This window comes from Doryrhamphus excisus, linkage group LG8 (assembly GCF_037039965.1).
Source record: "Doryrhamphus excisus strain RoL-2023G ecotype Guam linkage group LG8, RoL_Dexc_Guam_v1.1, whole genome shotgun sequence".
NCBI lineage: Eukaryota > Metazoa > Chordata > Actinopteri > Syngnathiformes > Syngnathidae > Doryrhamphus > Doryrhamphus excisus.
The window spans coordinates 22,075,104-22,096,508 of record NC_136364.1 but is presented as its reverse complement, the minus strand read 5'-3'; the positions used below and the strand labels follow the sequence as shown (position 1 = coordinate 22,096,508).

General features: G+C 37.4%; 1 protein-coding gene across 3 annotated transcripts in view; it reads right to left on the bottom strand.

The window, feature by feature from the left end:
- Nucleotides 1-21,405, bottom strand: part of lsamp (limbic system associated membrane protein) — a 292,224-nt gene that overhangs the window by 29,181 nt on the left and 241,638 nt on the right. The gene's annotated exons all lie outside the window — the stretch shown is intronic.

Sequence of the window (21,405 nt, the reverse complement as noted above, 5' to 3'; positions counted from 1 at the left end):
TGAGTCTCTTTGTGAAAAGAAGACTGCCGTGGAGTTTTAGTTTTTCCAACCACTTTCAAAGCTCTTTGAGACGCTCACACTTAAACTTTCACTACATCTGCTATTCCAGACCTTTTAATCTCCAGAAAGTGAAATTACGGTAAATTTGTGTGAGTACACTGTATTCAAAATTAGCCTCGGATTATTCCACCTGAAGATTTGATCTTCCTGAAACGGCGGTTATTTTTCCAAGTGCGTCAGCAGCTAAGATGCAATATATTGGCTGGGACGTAGAGAACATATATCATTGTTTTTACAAGCTGTGTGGGGGAACTGGCAGGGAAATATATATCATGTATGCACATATTACACCAGAATGATCTATCACTTTGATTTTGAAAAATAGGGAAACATAAATAAAGGGTATAAATGAAGACTATTTTTTAAAAACTGTGACAGGAGGTAGTTTAATCCCTGGATATGAGACACTATTTGCATCGATTATACCGTCACTTCTGTTGGTTTGCATGCAATTTAATTAAATTCTTAACGCATAACATTTTATGCTCAGGGTGTGAATCGAATAAATATTACCAACATTAAAATAATTGGACTTTCAGGTGATAATTGAACATTAAAGCAAGTTTCAAAATATGCAAAAAGCGTTTGCACTACAGTACATCAGTACATCATCAAGTATTTACTCTACTTACAGCACATTTGTCATTAAAAATAGGAAAAATTAATAGACCGCCGTTGTTTTCTCAGTTTCTTGTTAATTTTAATGCTTGGTACAAATAAAGCTACATTTGTTTGGACAAATACAGTAAAGTCTCGTTATATCGATATTGTCGGGAGTTGGAAGAAATATCAATATAACCGGACTGTCGATATATCCTATCCTGCGCCGAACTGCATTACAAGTGGGCAATAATGCACTCGACCAACATATGAAAAACAGTGATTATTGCAAGCGATAAAAAGATATCTGAATACAACACAATTAAATACATGTATTTGTACGCTTGTGTCTTCGTTGGAATAGGTGTGTATGCTATGTCAGTTGGTTCTTCTGTTGCAGGCATGTGTTTGGCCAGCTATGTGGGGCGGGTTGAGCATGACCTGTAAACCAGGAAGTGCGGGAATCGGTGTGTGTGCTGCGCTCTGGTGGTGGAAGTGTGAAAAATAAAGTTGACTGGAAGCAGCCGTTCGCCGTGTTCTTTTGTGGTTTTGAAATCCTTAAGCAAAGATTGATTTAAGCTGCTTTTGTATCGATATAAGCAGACCAAATTGGCTGGCGGGAGATGAAAAGGGCATCGTAGTAACCGGATTATCATAATAACCGGGTATCGTACTAACGGAACTAATTATATCATAAAAGACTAGAAATTTGCCGGGAAATGAAAATAGTATCGTAATAAGCAGTAATTCGTTATAACCGATATCGATATAACAAGACTTTACTGTATAATGTATAATTGTTGTACAACAACAACAAAAAAACCCTCATAAGAGTTTACAGTAATTTAGCAGTTTTTTTAAATTGATTTTATAACTAAAGTGATTATAAACAAGAAAACCGTGGAAATGGATATATACAGTATCAGCTCTTAAATTAAACTCTGTCAGCTATTTTTGCTGCCATCGATATATTTGTCCAAATATACATATGTAGTTGTACCAGGCAATACAATTTACAAGAAACAGAAAACACAAAATTCTCCAATAATTTTTTTCCCATTACTGGATACTCTTTATTTGAATAGTACACACTAAAATAGTAGTTTGTTAATTGTAATGACAGAGACGACAACAAAAAAATCAGCGAGGAAATGGTCGCAACCGACTTGGTGGGTGAAATAAATAAATACAATAAATGCAATGACATTGTTCCTCAAGGTAAAAATGTAATATTGGTCTTGCAATAGTGGTTTTACTAAATAGAGCCTCAATACACCGACCCAGGTAAACCAAACCGATTTGTACTATTTGGTGGATCTCTTGTATATGTTTTTGATTCAGTAAACAGTACACCGCTAGTCATTAAAGTCAGTGACAGATACAGTACAAATACCCAACTGATAAACATACGCATGGAGAGAAAAATGTTACAGCGGTTCTTGATCAGATTCATTATTTCCCAACCACCCCCCCGCCCCCCCTTGTGTTTGCAATGTGTTTCTCCCCAAGAGTCCACGTGGACCCAGCATTACACTTCCTTCCCTCCTGCTGCTCACCCTAGATTCTTCTCATAGTCAACCCCTGCAGCATAAAATGGTGCCTTCAGTGAATCATTAGTCCGGCACAGAAGTATAATAACGTCAAGGCCAATCACGTGTTAACATGCTAACGCCCAGGAGTTAATCCCCATCCTTTCCTTTAGCTCAGTTTAGGTACAGCTATGAAAAATTAAGTAATAAATGATAGCTGTTTCATCGTTGACTATGGCCCATTATTTGTCAAAAGATATTGAAATACAATTCAGGTATTTCGGTCACAAACTTTGGTGAGACATAGTATTACCTTACATTACATTACCTTCACACTGCATGTAGTCAGCCATGGCATGCCTGACATGAAAAAAAACCCTCCCATTTCGTGTGAAAGTGGTACATTTTTGTCTTCTTACTTTGTACTTCTTCCCCAATCTGGTAGAAACCCTTTTTTCAGTTTAGAATAAATAAAACGGTGGCTAACTAGTTAGCGCGCTAGCTTGCACATCAGAAATGTGGTGTAAACAAATCATAATAGGAGTGGAAAAGTGACTATAGGGGTGTTACTTCATGCATACAGGGCTCTAATAATGGTAAAAAAAACAAAAGAAAATTTATTTATATTGAATCCTACTTCACAGAATTCACTTATCACGGTTGGGCCTGAATTAACACCAATAAACCAGGGACAACTTTACTAGCTGCATGTTGCTTATAAGCTAATTAAAGGTCATGGTTATGGTTTAATTTATGTCAAATATGCTTCCAGGTTACATTGGAATACTTTATGTTCCATTTAACAATTCCCAAAAAATGGTAGGAATAAGCAAAGATGATTTAATCCTAGCTCCTCTTCGTTTCACATCAATTGCTAATAATTTACACAAACAAACAAAAACCCTTTTTCAATGTGATCCTTCTAACTCTTTTTTGTTTTTGGTTGTGGGATGTATCCTCCATTTAAATAAAATATTCAAACATCCAAACATCCTAATTTGGACTAACCTGAAGAGCTACACAGCCCACCAAGCAAACACACACACACACACACACACACATACACACTGTACACTTCCACAAAGCATCCACACACTCCTTTTAATATCAACTGACAAGGAGTCATAATGGGCAAACAGGGTTTGAAATGAAGTCTTAGTAAAATGATCAAGCCGGAATGAAGATGTGTTTTCCTCATAAGAGACGGGAATGTTGGGATGGAGATGACAAAAAATCCAATTGGCTTTTTAGCCCCATTAATAAACAAGACAGAAATGGGCGGAGATTGTTGATAGGTTGACGACAATGCTTGTACCCGCGGAATTATTCCTCACAAGCGTTGAGAAAAACACAACATATTGGAAACTGGAAACTGCCCATATTCCGATGACCCTGTCAACTCCATCTAAATGGGAATGGGTTAGGATAACCGTGAGGCAAATATAACATCGACTGCAATCTATAAGTTTCATTTGTATAATCTTATACTATTCTGCGCTGTGTGTGTATGCTATCGACTCCGCCTCCACCCAACGAGACAAACTGTATGACTGACAAAAGGGCTCACTCCATTCATGCCATTGTTCTATGGAATTAAACCAATGAACCAATGAAGAAAAACAGAAACGCTTGCACAAAGCAATACATTGAGGCCATTTAAATTGAGAACATTTTGCAAACGGCAAATTATTTTCTCATCCTTCTGCTCATTTATTGTGTTATTAATTAATTAATTAATTATCATTCACAAGACATTTTTTTCTTGAACTAGTAGAAGCTTGTCAACATTTTGGAGCGTAAAAGTGTACATTTTTAAACATTTAAATTGAGAACATTTTGCAAAGGGCAAATTATTTTCTCGTCCTTCTGCTCATTTATTGTGTTATTAATTAATGAATTAATTAATTATCATTCACAAAACATTTTTTTCTTGAACTAGTAGAAGCTTGTCAACATTTTGGAGCGTAAAAGTGTAAATTTTTAAACATTTAAATTGAGAACATTTTGCAAACGGCAAATTATTTTCTCGTCCTTCTGCTCATTTATTGTGTTACTAATTCATTAATTAATTGTCATTCACAAGACATTTTTTTTCTTGAACTAGTAGAAGCTTGTCAACATTTTGGAGAGTAAAAGTGTAAATTTTTAAACATTTAAATTGAGAACATTTTGCAAATGGCAAATTATTTTCTCGTCCTTCTGCTCATTTATTGTGTTATTAATTAATTATTTTATTATAATTCACAAGACATTTTTTTCTTGAACTAGTAGAAGCTTGTCAACATTTTGGAGAGTAAAAGTGTAAATTTTTAAACATTTATATTGAGAACATTTTGCAAACGGCAAATTATTTTCTCGTCCTTCTGCTAATTTATTGTGTTATTAATTAATTAATTATCATTCACAAAACATTTATTCCTTGAACTAGTAGAAGCTTGTCAACATTTTGGAGCGTAAAAGTGTACATTTTTAAACATTTAAATTGAGAACATTTTGCAAATGGCAAATTATTTTCTCGTCCTTCTGCTCATTTATTGTGTTATTAATTAATTAATTAATTATCATTCACAAAACATTTATTCCTTGAACTAGTAGAAGCTTGTCAACATTTTGGAGAGTAAAAGTGCACATTTTTAAACATTTAAACTGAGAACATTTTGCAAACGGCAAATTATTTTCTCGTCCTTCTGCTGTTAAATGTGCGCGTGATCGCACAATGCATGTGTGGTCCCATATGTGTCGGCACGAAGCAGATGGGGGAGGGAGAGGTTACGCACTCAGCAGGGGGTAAACGTACAGGAGAGAGGAAGACGAGAGATGGTGAAAGAAAATTGCTACATTCTTTGAGACGACAGATGTAGAACATTGTTTCTAAATGCCAATCATCACTAAACACTGGCCAAAAGCTGCTGCTTTTCTTTTAGTTTTGCCCATTTTTTATTTGGTTGGGTAATTTTTTTGTTGATAATCAGATTGGACTCTTTGAGATGTTTTTGTTTTTTTTGCAATCTTTTCCATGTTGAGCATTGAAATAAACATTTGTATTAAAGGGGACCTAATATGCTTATTTTCAGCACACACCTATAGAGCAGCTACACGCAATAACCCACACAGAAAGCTTTCAAGATCTTACAGAATCTGCACCTATTCCAGCAGTATTTCCTTGGGATTTCTAAAATGGTTTGTTTTAATTTATTCCACCATGGTGCACATCTGGGCACGTCACACTCAGCTTGTACGGCTTGTACCCGGACACGCCCATATAAGGAAGTCATCGGCCGGATGGAGCCGGTGACGACCAAAATTGGTGGAGAAGGCTTAAGAAACATAATTAATTGCTCGATGACAGAAAAGGAACGTGACAATATGTATAAATATTGTATGTAGCGTTACCTTCAATTTAGTGGTAAAATTGGTTTTATGGCTCCAAGTGGGTTTTACATCAACCTGAATATTAATATGACAATGTATTCATAACTTTGACCCTGTATAAATGTAAAAGAATTCAAACCTGTGGACAAAAGGTCTTGTTCTCTAAAAATAGGAGATGACTTATAGATGAAATGTTGTAAAATCATATAATAAATTAATCAGGGCCAGAAATGTACATGACAGTTATTCCTGTGGTGAGTGTACAATATGTAGTATACTGTCAGTACTACTTCAGTCTGTGTGAATAGACAACTTTCTTCAGCAATTGAAACAACAAAAAACAGTACCCAGTTTTGTACCCACTTTTTCTCTCAATATGAATTTCTTGGCCCATGCTGACCAATTTATTCCAAGGTAATGTACTGTATCTTCACGATATCAGTGAGCCAATTTAAAAATATGTTGACATGTTGTTGTCTAAAATATTTGAGATGAGATATTGAACATGAAATAAGACCAGACGCCAACATGGCTGCAGATAAAACAACCTTTGTAGAATTTTTTTCTTTTTTATCATTCAAGCAAAAACAGACAAAATCACAGCCATGATGGAAATTCAGTCTCTTAAATGTTGGCCTTATTTTCATGCTTTCATTTTTCTTCCACCCGACGCTCCCGTCCCCCTCCTACATCTACCCCCCGCTGGCTATCAATGTGACATTTTCAGGAGTGATGTGGCAGCAAGTGGAGTATAGCTATGCAATTATGTTCATCTAATTTGAAATCATTAGACGATAATCGGAAGAAAGCAGTTGCAGCTCTTTGGCTTTTAGTGCTCACAAGCTTTACTGCCAATTACAATACAGTACCTGCTCGCTTTAATACAAGGTCAGCTGAAAAAGCTTTTTTTCTAAAAAAGTACATTAAAAGCACTTATCACATTGACTATGGTGTTCGTAGTCAGTACTCAGATTTTAATAATATTCTTTTTTAATAATATTACCTATTTACAATATGCATATGCAGTCACTGCTATATTACAGTACTTACAGTACTTACAGCATAATTACATTTAAAAGATTTAAGGTGTTGAAAATGATATTTTGTTAACAAGTAGATTTGCTGGCCAGTCATTAATAGTATGGGGTGTCAAATTAGTGCACTAATTAATTATTGTTACATTGAATATATTTAATTCACGCTAATCTAATGTTTAATCTCTAACTTTAAAATGCTCATTCAAACCCTTAGATCAGGGGTGGGCAAACTACGGCCCGGGGGCCACATGCGGCCCACTAAGCGATTGAATCCGGCCCGCCTGTTGCTTTTTAAGTATTTCAAATTTTAACATACAATCTGGCAACATAACTTGCAAGTCGGACGTCTTATTTAGTAAAAAAAAAACAAAAAAAATTACAAATTAAATGAAAATAAATAACAAGAAAAATATATATATTAACAATATATATATAAATAAATGTATGATATATTAAATGACTGATGTTTAAAGTGCTCCTGAAAAAGTTTTACAGATAAAATTAGACCAAAAAAAATCTAGAAAAATTATAAGTATAAAATAGTGTGTATGTTAAATATATGTTATGGCCCCCCCGGACAATTTTGTTAACTCAATGCGGCCCACCAGTCAAAATATTTGCCCACCCCTGCCTTAGATGGACAATGATTGGCTATCGCTGCGTTTGTGCTTGTTGAGCATAAGCTAATATTCTCTCACTTTAGTTGGGAGGGCAAAGCGAGGAGCGGCGAGGAGACGTGAAAATGTGGGAGCATGTGTGAGAATGGTCTGTGGAATGGATGCAAAATTTTGATTTAAAAAATGACCCGATAGCAAAACCGATAAAGATAGATTTATATGCCGGCTTTGCTTCGCATCAAAATATCTCAATCTAATTAATTAATCTCTGGATAGCACTAATTAATCGTGTATACTTGGTTATTTTAAACAATGAAACTACCAGGGAAGCTGGACCATTCAAGGTCAAGAGACGGTAGAAGCTATAAATCACGCTCTTAGCCCAGTTAAGGTCAAAGGTAGAGGAAAAATGCCCAGAAGCAAAGAAGAGATTGATATGAAAGCTAAAATAAAAGTGCTAATTTTTTACACTCAGGCCTTATCAAGGACTTTTTTGTCAGAGGAAAACAAATTGGTAAGCAAAAATCTGCATTGAATTGTAAATCAAAGTATCGGTGACAACTTGTGTTGATAAAATGTCCTATATTGTTTGTGTTGATAAAATGTCCTATATTGTTTGTGTTGATAAAATGTCCTATATTGTTTGTGTTGATAAAATGTCCTATATTGTTTGTACTGTACAGAATCACTAGGCGGATTTGGATTGTATTAATGTTTAATGCACATGGCAAGTAGTTTGACATTCGGATATTTGACTACCATGTAATAGCATGTAAAAGCATCCGGTACGCCACCGTGTTGGCGGTGCACAGAGAAAAATCCTAAACTGTACATCACTACATACTTCTGGAACTAACAGTATGATTCTAGCAAATGGAAAAATACAGAGAAGCAGCAATCTGTTTGATCTGAGGCCTCGGGGTATCTGTTCTGCTGCTACATAAACAATACACAAACAGTTCTTGGCCTAGCGTGAAAGCGGTGAGACTGAGTCTGAACGCAAAGGCCAGATTGAGAGCCAGATTGACATTGCTACCGGAGAACAAGCTCGGATGATCTTGCAATGTCACCGAGCCCGTCCACCTCTGTGCAAACCCTTGCAAATCAGACATGAGAGGAGCAAGGTCGATGAGGGAAGTGTTGACAGAGAGAAATGTACGAGTACCTCTCCCGCATCCTAACCGTAACCATCGCCGCAAGCAGCAGCACCGCTTGTGATGATTTCAAAAGATCTTCAAAAGCAGTAAGAGATAAGGGACTGATGACTAAAGTCTGCTTGAGGCACGGATACGAGTGCACGACGTATTTCTGAAAGATTTAGGACCCCATACATTTCCATGCACTGAATGCACAAAGTGACATTTGAAAAATGACACTGTCGATTATTTTATATCATGCACACGTTACTTTCTATTGCATTAAAAAAAAATATATATATATAAATAAATAAAAAACAACTTCACTTTAAAGAAATATCTGCTTAGCTTTATCTTGCTGTGATAAATTGTAAAAGTTCCACAAGAGAAACTTTTCACTTGAAGCTTGACATTAACAGAGTGCAGAGGCTTTGCCAAGAAGTTCAAGCCAACTTTCGGTGGGAGGCGGAAAAGTTGTCTAAATAAGCCAAAACCAATCCCGATTTCCCGCAACGGCTGCCATTGCTGAAGAATTCTTGAAAAGCTTTGTTCTTCAGCAGTTTCAGGCCAGCGGCAGCCACTCGCAAATACGATGTTTCATTAGTCCGTCTGTGTGTTAATCGTCTATAAGGCTTCACATGATCACTGCTTGGAGGCCAATTACTGATTAGTGAGGTTAAATGAACCAATAACCAGTCATGATCACTGCAAATCAACATGATCAAAGCACTGCACGGCTTGTACTGATGAGGCATTCAAGTGCTTTTCATTCAAATGTTTTTTACTGAGCACGATTGCAAAGTGACCCAGTATGGCATGAAAAAAAGTGCATGTTAAACTATAATTATTCTCTATAAAATGTGATTTATATTTTGGATGAATTGGATGTGCATTATTTCTTATGGGACAAATGTATTAAATTTGTGTTATTTCTTTATTTTAATTTAGTTTTTGTTGGAATATCTGGAATTCATGATTCATATTCATGACAAAAAAGACGTTCAATTGTATTGGTGTCTATGACAGCATCGATCAAGTCTATACATCGGGTATTTGAAGGGCAGATTTCCTGATTAGTGAGGTTAAATGAACCAATAACCAGTCACAATCACGGCTTGTACTGATGAGGCATTCAAGTGCACTTTGTGTTTTTTACTGAGCACGATTGCAAAGTAACCCAGTATGGCATGAAAAAAGTGCATGTTAAACTATAATTATTCTCTATAAAATCAAATGACGAATTGGACATGCATTATTTCTTATGGGGAAAAAAGTATTTAATTTGTGTTATTTGTTAATTTTATTTAAATTTTTAAATTTTTAAATTTTTAAATTTTTAAATTTTATTTTTAATAATTAATTTTTAATTTTAATGTAATTAATTCATTTAATTTAATTTTGCATTGGTGTCTATGACAGCATCGATCAAGTCTATATATCGGGCATTCGAATTTCACTGATTACATATCGGCCAATCAAGAGAAAGCCTACATTCTTCAGCCCAGATTTCCTGAGATAAGCGGTATTTTTATTTTGCAATAATACTTTTTATTTGAAAATGTCACAGGAAAGTGGAAAATTAATATAGAACGTTTACCGTAGTATACATTCTAGTATATACTCTACTCCAGGGGTCTCAAACTCAATTTACTTGGGGGCCACTGGAGCTAGTTTCTGGGCGAGGCTGGGCCGCATCAGGTTTTCCAAAAACAAAAAACGCATTTATTAAAAACTTTTGTTCCAATTTTCTACAAGAAAAGCTCTGATAAAACATTCCACTGTTCTCAAATATCTTAATTTTTATTTTTCTACACAAAATAAGATGAAAAATAAATAAACAAATCAAGAATAAAGAAAATCAATCAATAATAAATAAATATAATAATAATAAAACAGCAAATAATAAAAACTTAAGAAAGCACATATAGTTGGTGGGTAGACAAATGATTTTTTTCATATTAAAATGAACAAAGCATTATTAGAGCCCTGTAGACATGACAAAACACGACTATAGTCACATTTATACTCTTTTTATTTACAACATATTACGCAACTGCAGGGTCTTGAGACACATGCTAACTCGCAAACTAGAGAGCTAGCAACCTAAACGGTAGCCTTCAAGTTATTTCCTTTCAACTTAAATAGCCAAAAACTTACCACTTCCACACGGATAGGGAGGATAACTGTTAACAGTTATTTAACCTTTAACATGAACATGAATCAAACGTAATAATTTTTTCTGGGTACATGATACCATACAGCATCCATATCAAACTTGCGCGGGCCGCACTAACATTAAACTTTCATATCAAGGCGGGGGCCTCAAACTAGTGTCCTGCGGGCCACATTTGGCCCGCGGGCCGCATGTTTGAGACCACTGCTCTACTCAGAGTATTTAATAGACGCATGTCAAATGTTGTAAAATCCTTTTAAAATCTTCAATTCTGCCTCTTACTTTTGCAAAGTAAAAAAAAAGTACATTAAATCTCCAACAATACTTTTCTTCTCCAGCCAAAAGACACACAACAACAAATAAAAAACAAACACCAGTTTTATAGTACATGTAGTGTGTATTTTTGTGAGTGTGTGTGGGTGTCATTTGATGATGTACAGGGTGAAAAAGTCCAGAAAGGCTTTTAGTGTAATGTTGAAAAGAGTCTTTGTTTGTAAACTCTCAACTATTGTTAATTCCAACTGTGTGGAAAATGATGAACAGCTGTTTCGGGCCCGAGTACCTGACACACTCACGGTGCACCACACACACACACACACACACACAACAATACACATGTGCAGCCTCCAGTTGTGTCATTGCTGCTGCTATTCCATCTACGACATTGTCGCCTGTAAGCCTGCCATTTATCATACTTTCACTTCATTTACATTTGTATTTCCCTTTTCTATTGCACTGGAGACCTGCTTTTTTTTTTAAATCCTCTTAATTATTCAAATTCAAATGTCAATTTAGTGCACTTACATAAACACTCTCCTACACGATCTAATGAAAGCCAATACAAGAGCTGTAAATACGAAAAATACTGTCATTGTACTGTAAAAGGTGCAAGGAAAACCAAGGAAAACACATGGAAAAATGCATATGATGCAGCTTTATGATGCTAGCTCGAGTCCGCCAGTGGATTTTACTACCACTATCAGCAACGGGTTTCAAAAGGCTGGACTACTGCGATGTAGCCCTTTATTCTTGCCACTTATACAGAAGTACAAGCGAAATAGTGCAATAATACTGCATGAAGAAGAGGACAGCACAAACCAAGGGTTACGTAAGTGACACAGAGCGACAACAAAAGAGAGAAAGAGAGAGGCTGACAAAGTGTGTGATGTAGGAATTTTTTGTCGCGCTTTGAATCCTGTTGCTAATTTACGGTCACGTTCTAATTTCGCAACATCTCATATGCTTCAGAACAGTCATTTTGCATGTCATGCCGCACCAAGGAAAACACATATGATGCAGCTTTCGATCAAGCTCGAGTCCGCCAGTGGATCTTGACTACCACTATCAGCAACGGGTTTCAAAAGGCTGGACTACTGCGATGTAGCCCTTTATTCTTGTCACTTTTACAGAAGTACAAGTGAAATAGTGCGATCATACTGCATGAAGAAGAGGACAGCACAAACCAAAGGTTAAATGACACAGAGCGACAACAAAAGAGAGAAAGAGAGAGGCTGACAAAGTGTGTGATGAAGGAATTTTTTTGTCGCGCTTTGAATCCTGTTGCTAATTTACGGTCACGTTCTAGTTTCGCAACATCTCATATGCTTCAGAACAGTCATTTTGCATGTCATGCCCCACCAAGGAAAACACATATGATGCAGCTTTCGATCAAGCTCGAGTCCGCCAGTGGATCTTGACTACCACTATCAGCAACGGGTTTCAAAAGGCTGGACTACTGCGATGTAGCCCTTTATTCTTGTCACTTATACAGAAGTACAAGCGAAATAGTGCGATCATACTGCATGAAGAAGAGGACAGCACAAAATAGCGACAACAAAAGAGGGAAAGAGAGAGGCTGACAAAGTGTGTGATGTAGGAATTTTTTGTCGCGCTTTGAATCCTGTTGCTAATTTACGGTCACATTCTAATTTCGCAACATCTCATATGCTTCAGAACAGTCATTTTGCATGTCATGCCCCACCAAGAAAAACATATGGAAAAATGCATATGATGCAGCTTTATGATGCTAGTTCGAGTCTGCCAGCCGATTTTACTACCACTATTAGCAACAGGTTTCAAAAGGCTGGACTACTGCGATGTAGCCCTTTATTCTTGTCACTTTTACAGAAGTACAAGCGAAATAGTGCAATCATACTGCATGAAGAAGAGGACAGCACAAAATAGCGACAACAAAAGAGAGAAAGAGAGAGGCTGACAAAGTGTGTGATGAAGGAATTTTTTTGTCGCGCTTTGAATCCTGTTGCTAATTTACGGTCACGTTCTAATTTCGCAACATCTCATATGCTTCAGAACAGTCATTTTGCATGTCATGCCCCACCAAGAAAAACACATGGAAAAATGCATATGATGCAGCTTTATGATGCTAGTTCGAGTCTGCCAGTCGATTTTACTACAACTATTAGCAACACGTTTCAAAAGGCTGGACTTCTGCGATGTAGCCCTTTATTCTTGTCACTTATACAGAAGTACAAGCGAAATAGTGCGATCATACTGCATGAAGAAGAGGACAGCACAAACCAAGGGTTAAGTGACACAAACAAAAGAGAAAAAGAGAGAGGCTGACAAAGTGTGTGATGAAGGAATTATAAGGCAGTTCAATTCCGATGCAGGAGAAATATACATTGCGCTATAAGGCGGAATTAAAAGCTTTGAATTTTCCCAAAAATCAACAAATAATCCAGTGCGTCTTATGCCTGCGGTGAGTTCTAAAATCTGTAAAAAAAATGTTGTGCTACTTTCATAAGCGCTAAGTTTGATTGATTGATTTCCCACTGACACAGGAACATAATACATACGCTGGCAACGATAAACCAATCAGAGAACATGATGTAATATGTCAATATTATTATAACAATATTATATTTATATATTATTATTATAACAATACATAACATAACAATGTTTTCTTGTGCTAGAATGCACAATAAAGAATGTTTTCCATATGGATTGATGATCTTTTGTTAACTGCAGCCCAGTAACATAGCAAAAATGAATATTTTCAAAGTATTAGTGGCTGGTGAGCGCCGACCACGGCGAACCTCGGTGTGTCTATTTCACCGTCTGGCAGATCCCTGCCTTGCATTTTTTTTTTTCCACCGGTTTAGTCTGCTGTCACTCCATCTCCTCCATCTCCTGCCTCATTACTGCCACTCTTCTCAGTCTCTTGTTTTCCATCTGCAACTGCTTCTCGGCTTTGGCTTGAACTAATGAGCAACACGGTGCTCGGGGTTAGGGGAGAGTTTTCTGGCTCAGAAGAGATATAACAAGCCCATATGCTATTTACCACAGCGGCCAGGCTGGAGCCAACTATTGCCAACTCTTGAAGACCCACCAAGAGGACTTTTTCATATTCAATTCTTTGCTGCATTTATGTGATAACAGGCTGCTGCTTGGGGCTGAGAGATGACTGACTTATTAGAGAGGGTCTTTGCTACTATATGCAAATTCTCTCTTTTTTTTTGGGTTAAAAATCGAGGCTGTTTTTGCCACATAAAGTCTAATAATTTCTAAATATGTGATGAAAAAATGTATAATGTATTATTTACATGTACCAATACAAGCGTTAAGATTTAAAAACTTTGTTCTACGGCCCCTAGAACGCCCCATGGTTACATTATGTGCTGAGACACAAATACTAGTTTAGATAACAAATCACTTCGACAGTCAATCTGGCCTCAAAACTTGCAGCAAGCTGAAAAACAAGTTAATATGCAGCATAATCATAATTTGTTACTGGAATTAAATTTGTTTAATACATGTAATAAGTGTGTGGGGCATTTTTAGGGCTTAAAGCCACATTGTGTCACAAGTGAACAATGGCAATTGAAGAGAGAAGCGGAGGGTTCTGAAGATGAATGTAATCTAATCATTCCAGTCACCTTTATTGGAAATGCTGCTCCAAAATCAGACGAGTACGTCAACCTCAAGCTATTGGGAAGGTTTTTTTTAATGGCCATATCATACACTCTAATGAATGATCCCTTATGGTAATATAGTTTATATTAAATATATCTTTATGTTATTGTAAATCAAGGGAATTTATAATAAATTGAATAGTGGTTGGCTGCACGGCGATCGAGTGGTTAGCGCGCAGATCTCACAGCTAGGAGACCCGAGTTCAATCCCACCCTCGGCCATGTCTGTGTGGAGTTTGCATGTTCTCCCCGTGCATGCGTAGGTTTTCTCCAGGTACTCCGGTTTCCTCCCACATTCCATGTATGTGACCTGAGGCGCACAGGTTAAAGTCAAGTCCCCTCGCCAGGGATGATAAGATGATAAGATTAACAGTGACAATTACACGTAAACTCCATTTTAATACTTGTCAATGAGAATTAAATCTTCCATGCTTGTAAATAATAGAAAAAGTGCACTGCACATTTAACCGTTGGTCCTTTCCTAGCTTAGCTGTAGAATTGACCTGAAATACCAGAAGATGACAGGACGAGAGGCAAGCACTTCACAAAACATGCACTAGAACAGGGGTCTCAAACACGCGGCCCGCGGACCAAATGTGGCCCGCAGGACACTAGTTTGAGGCCCCCGCCTTGATATGAAAGTTTAATGTTAGTGCGGCCCGCGCAAGTTTGATATGGATGCTGTATGGTATCATGTACCCAGAAAAAATTATTACGTTTGATTCATGTTCATGTTAAAGGTTAAATAACTGTTAATAGTTATCCTCCCTATCCGTGTGGAAGTGGTAAGTTTTTGGCTATTTAAGTTGAAAGGAAATAACTTGAAGGTTACCGTTTAGGTCGCTAGCTCTCTAGTTTGCGAGTTAGCATGTGTCTCAAGACCCTGCAGTTGCGCAATATGTTGTAAATAAAAAGAGTATAAATGTGACTATAGTCGTGTTTTGTCATGTCTACAGGGCTCTAATAATGCTTTGTTCATTTTAATATGAAAAAAATCATTTGTCTACCCACCAACTATATGTGCTTTCTTAAGTTTTTATTATTTACTGTTTTATTATTATTATTATTATATTTATTACTGATTATTTTGTGCAGAAAAATAAAAATTAAGATATTTGAGAACAGTGGAATTTTTTTTCAGAGCTTTCATTGTAGAAAATCGGAACCAAAGCACTGAAAAAGTTTGTATATTTTTCTGTTTTTAATAAATGCGTTTTTTTTTTTTTTTGGAAAACCTGATGCGGCCCAGCCTTGCCCAGACCCTAGCTCCAGTGGCCCCCAGGTAAATTGAGTTTGAGACCCCTGTATACAATATACCAGTACATAAAATAGGTGACTTTTATAATCTACAGTAAAGGCACAGGATAAAAGCATTCAGGATTCTATTAAGACACACCAGGGACTAACACTAAAAAGCACATCGTCGAGGTAAAAATGGTTTCACTCTTACAACTGTGCCACCCGCCCCCTGCAACACAATGGTGTGACCTTTACTGTTTAATTTCAGACATTAAACGTTTGAACCTCCTCCCTAGAGGTGCGAGTAAGGTGATGCTCTACTGTGCCACTCCATCTCTCTTCAACAGACATGCAGATGGGTGAGGAGCATCTTGACCGTGCGGTGCGGTGTCCGAGTGTCGGACAGGAAAGAAAAATGCTGGGAAATGACACTGGTGAGTTCACAAAGAGAGTGTGAGCAATAAAAAGCAAATGGAAGTGTCAAAGATGGCGAGTTGATTGAAAATAAAAGCGCAGTGGTTCAAGCCCAGCCATTGTCAAAACCGCTGTTATCATGTGTGTCCACGGAAGGTCCCATTTAAATGCATGAGGGGGGCTCTTGCAGCCCAGCATAAAGAAGATTAAAGAGGTTTGTAGTTATATTTTTCAGTATATGCTCGAGGACGAAGGAGGAACGGGGAATAGTGAATTGTTGCTTTCATTAAAACTTCAAGGAGTTTCATTATGAGAGTTCAACGATAGGAGGGAAATCTGTGTGGAACCCTTTCCCCCCCCGAGGCTTTATGAATATGGCTGTGCCGAGCTGTTGGTCTTCACTCTGGCATAATGAGCCGAGATGCCGCTACTTCTTATGCAAGTATTGCTTTTCAGTACATGCATATAACGCCAAAAAGGTAACAAACTGCATCTTGACAAAAAAAATAAATAAATGGACACATTAGATTACCGGTAAATAAACCAATCAATTTGCGCTTTGTTTTGAGGCACAGGAGAGACTGGTCTGTCCCATCTGACATGGAAAGAAAAGAGGACTACACTCTGGACGGTTTGCTAGACAATGATAAGGCCATTGTAAACAGCAAATGGAATGGGACTTGATCCAGCACCGGCTGCAAGAACACCGGCTATGTGAACCTTTACACTACCAATGACCCAAATTAAATATGTCCTAGCTTGACTGAAGTACGCACGTGGGAATTTTATAAATTTTTTGTTTTTTTGCAACTGTCACATAATATTGTGTCACTGTGATTTTGAGTTATTGATGATCGAAGAGGCTGCACGGTGACCTAGTGGTTAGCGTGCAGACCCTCGGGCTATCTGTGTGGAGTTTGCATGTTCTCCCCGTGCATGCGTGGGTTTTCTCCGGGTACTCCGGTTTCCTCCCACATTCCAAAAACATGCTAGGTTAATTAGCCACTCCAAATTGTCCATAGGTATGAATGTGAGTGTGAATGGTTGTTTGTCTATATGTGCCCTGTGATTGGCTGGCGACCTGTCCAGTGTGTACCCCGCCTCTCGCCCGAAGAAGACAGTTGGGATAGGCTCCAGCACCGCCCGCGACCCTCGTGAGGATAAGCGGTAGAAAATGAATGAGTTCTCCTCTTATTTTGTGTGGAAGTGGTAACTTTTGGGCTTCTTATTTTGTCTTTCCCCACCCTTGTTCATCTCTGTCTGGAGTTTGCATGTTCTCCCTGTGCATGCGTGGTTTTTCTCCGGGTACTCCGGTTTCCTCCCACATTCCAAAAACATGCTAGGTTAATTAGCCACTCCAAATTGTCCATAGGTATGAATGTGAGTGTGAATGGTTGTTTGTCTATATGTGCCTTATGATTGGCTGGCCACCAGTCCAGGGTGTGCACAGCCTCTCGCCTGAAGACAGCTGGGATAGGCTCCAGCAACCCCCGCGACCCTCGTGAGGAAAAAGTGGTAGCGTGCAGGCCATACAGCTAGGAGAGTTCGATTCCACCCTGGGGCTATCTGTGTGGAATTTGTATGTTTTCCATGTGTTTTCTCAGAGTACTCCGGTTTCCTCCCACATTCCAAAAACATGCTAGGTTAATTAGCCACTCCAAATTGTCCATAGGTATGAATGTGAGTGTGAATGGTTGTTTGTCTATATGTGCCCTGTGATTGGCTGGCCACCAGTCCAGGGTGTACCCCGCCTCTTGCCCTTGCATGCCCACGACCCTCGTGAGGATATGAGACCATTGATGTACTATGAGTACATTTTTTCCAACAGTGTGATGGTATGCGTTTTAATTACAGTGAAATGATGGATGGTTAAAAATTCTCACGGTGCTGTCACTGACATTGTTACAGTGTATAATAAAGCCATTGGCAATTAGTCATCGTGTAAAATTCTTGTTCAAGGCTAGGTCAGTGGTTGGAACGTCCTTGACATTCAGTAAAAATATGTCATCTTCAATGGAAGGCAGGAAATGGAGCTTACTATTGAAGAGTTTCTTTTTAGTAAGTTAAGACTTCATTGATTCCTCCTAATAAGGAATAAGGAGAGACCATCTAAAATCTAATCTTATGTCAAATAAACACATTTGGCCTGCAAAACAACTAATATTCTGTCCAGTATGTATGTGATGAGAAAACAATCGATACCTGCACCGTCAGGCTTGGTCCGTATTAAGTAACAAAAAGATCTGAGGCATAAACAGTACAAAAACATGGAGGATTGTCCAATTGTCCATAGGTATGAATGTGAGTGTGAATGGTTGTTTGTCTATATGTGCCCTGTGATTGGCTGGTGACCAATTGAGTCCAGGGTGTGAGAATAAGAAAATGAATGAATGAATAAAGTTAAACACAGACTATGCAACCGAGGAGATATGTCACATTTTTCAACACATACAGGGTATTTGAATTAACAATACGACTTGCCCAAATGGCTGCACAAGTTTAAAAAAAGGGGGGAAAAAAAGAAACAAGGGAAGTGGCTTCAAAAGCCTCACTGAAAGGTTCCCATGATGATTCTTAAAAGGTCACTTCACTTCCTTGGCCAGACAGCTGAGAAGGGTATGCGCACAATCACACAGCCACACACTTGTCTGCACGAGCGAGGCAACACCCGCATTACGGGAAGCCGCACTTTAGAATGTTGTGAGCATTAGTTCCTTAAAGACCGCACCGTTACTAGAGAGTTAGATTGGATTGTGAAGCAACATTTGGTTACAAAACCGTAAAGACAAGACTAAAAAAATAACAAACTGGGACATCAACAGTATGATGATAATGATTTGTATTCGTTGCCCTGTTCTGTGTTTGACAAGAACAATAGTGCATTTAAATTAATTGAAATTAAATCAGCAATATTTGGATATCTTAATCAAATAATCCCCTAAAAGGTCAGTGAATACAAGATTTAAAGACATGCTGAATAAAATCAGCTAATCAAGGAATTAAAAAAAAAAAACAAGGGAATTTGATCACAATTTGATACACAAGTTTGATTGTGGTGCTGTAAATAAAACAAACAAATAAAAAGAATGCTGCTGAGAAATATTATAATTTATATAGATAAATAAAGCAGTACAGATGATTGGACTGTAAATTCAACATGAGCGCCATTACTGAAACATTTGACTCGTTGAAAGCAAAAGAGAAATTATGAATGAAATGGTAAAATTATATCACTTTTTTGAAGCCTCTATAAGAGTAGAAAAGAGACAGATACCGAGTTATTAATCGGTCGGCACGTGTCAGCATGTTTTTGGAATGTGGGAGGAAACCGGAGTACCCGGAGAAAACCCACACATGCACGGGGAAAACATGCAAACTCCACACAGAGATGGCCGAGGATGGAATTGAACCCTGGTCTTATTTCAATTCAATTCAACTTTATTTATATAACGTCAAAACACAACAGCCTTTTTCTCATGGCACTTTACACATGAAGTTCACAGGAAAAAACCTCTGGGGAATCTTGGACAAAACCCATACTCTGTGGGGTGGCTATCTGTCTCGAGCGGTTGGGTTGAGATACAAAAAGAAATACAACCCTCCCTACAAAAAAAAAATACAAATAATAAATACAGAAATAAAAACAAAAGTAAATACAAAAATTAAATGTTATGGCAAACTCAAGGAACTAATCTGTCTATAGTGTCCCATTCTTCACAGAAAAAGTCTGGCCGTGCAATAACAGAGACAGTGTAGACCAGGGGTGGGCAAACATTTGACAAAATTGATATGACAAAATTTACGGGGGAGGGGGGGGCAGACTATATATATTACACGTAACAGTCCACCTGGTATTATTGTATCTGTAAAATTGTCATGCAATCTGCTATTATTATTTATTATTTTATATTTATATTTAAATATTTTAAAAATAATAAAATATTATAATAATTACAATAAAATTAAAATAATAATTATTATATTATTATTATGTAAAATATGCAAATATAACAATAATATTATATATAATTAATATAATAATTAGCATTAATATAATAATTATAATAATCATAGTAGTTCTAATAATAATTATAATAATCTAATAATAAGTAATAATAATAATAATTATTATTATTATTATGTGCTTGTGTCCCTTTTTTCAGGAGCACTTTGTAAACAACAGACCATGTCAAAAAACGAAATTGATAAAACCATCAAAAGGTTGGCTCAGGCCATGATGCCAGGTTGTATGTTGAGTTTAAATGAAATACTTTGGAAAGATTGGGCGGGCCGTATTCAAACACTTGGCGGGCCGGATGTGGCCCCCGGGCCGTAGTTTGCCCACCCCTGGTGTAGACTGAGACATATTTTTGGAAATAAAATTTGTTGAAAAATGTATTCTACTAAAACTGAGGCAAACAAAAACCGCGGTTCCACGATAGGAGAGTGTTATAAACAAAATAATTAACTTTTAAAAGTGAATAGAATGACAGATCATTCACATTGCACACAGACAACATCTCTTCATGGTTATTTTACCGGGTGACTGTTCAAGTGTCAAAGGTTGATCCTTTTTCCATTGCATAAACTCATTCATCTATTTGAATATGCCTGCATACACACACACACACACACAGTAGTCCTTTGATGAACTTGGTCCATATTTAATAAAAACGTAATTGTACCGGTCGGAGCACATGTTATGATATGAAGATTCAAGTCATGCATGGTGACCCCTGGTGCTTTCTCATCCGAGCCTTGTCCAGTTCACCACTTTTTCCCCGTACAGCAAATTTGCTTTGTCTGATCATTTGTTTTCCAATTATTTTGCCATCCCTGTGAGCTGAAAATTGTCAACTTTGGTTATGTGAGCCTGCAACCGGGTCTATTACTGGGGGCTACGTTTGACACCGACAGCATACTGAAAGTCATTAAAAGAAGAATGGAGGTTTAATTGACTTTCATAGTGGTATAGCTTTAGATTTTGTCATGTGACGTTCAAGGGTCGCACGTAGCCACCTTCCAAAGAGGTTAGGGTTTTATTATTCTGGTTTAGAAAACAATGATCTATTTTATCAAAAGCCGAGTCAATGCAGCGTTTTACCAGGAAATTTTGCAGCACTTCATGCTTCCATTAAATGCAAACTTTTTTGGAGATGCTGACTTCATATTCCAACATGACCTGGCAGCTGCCCCCAGTGCCCAAACCACTAGTAACTGGTAGTGATTCATGCAAAAGGAGCCTCAAAGTATTGATGATATACAGTAATTAAAACACAATTATGGTAATGGT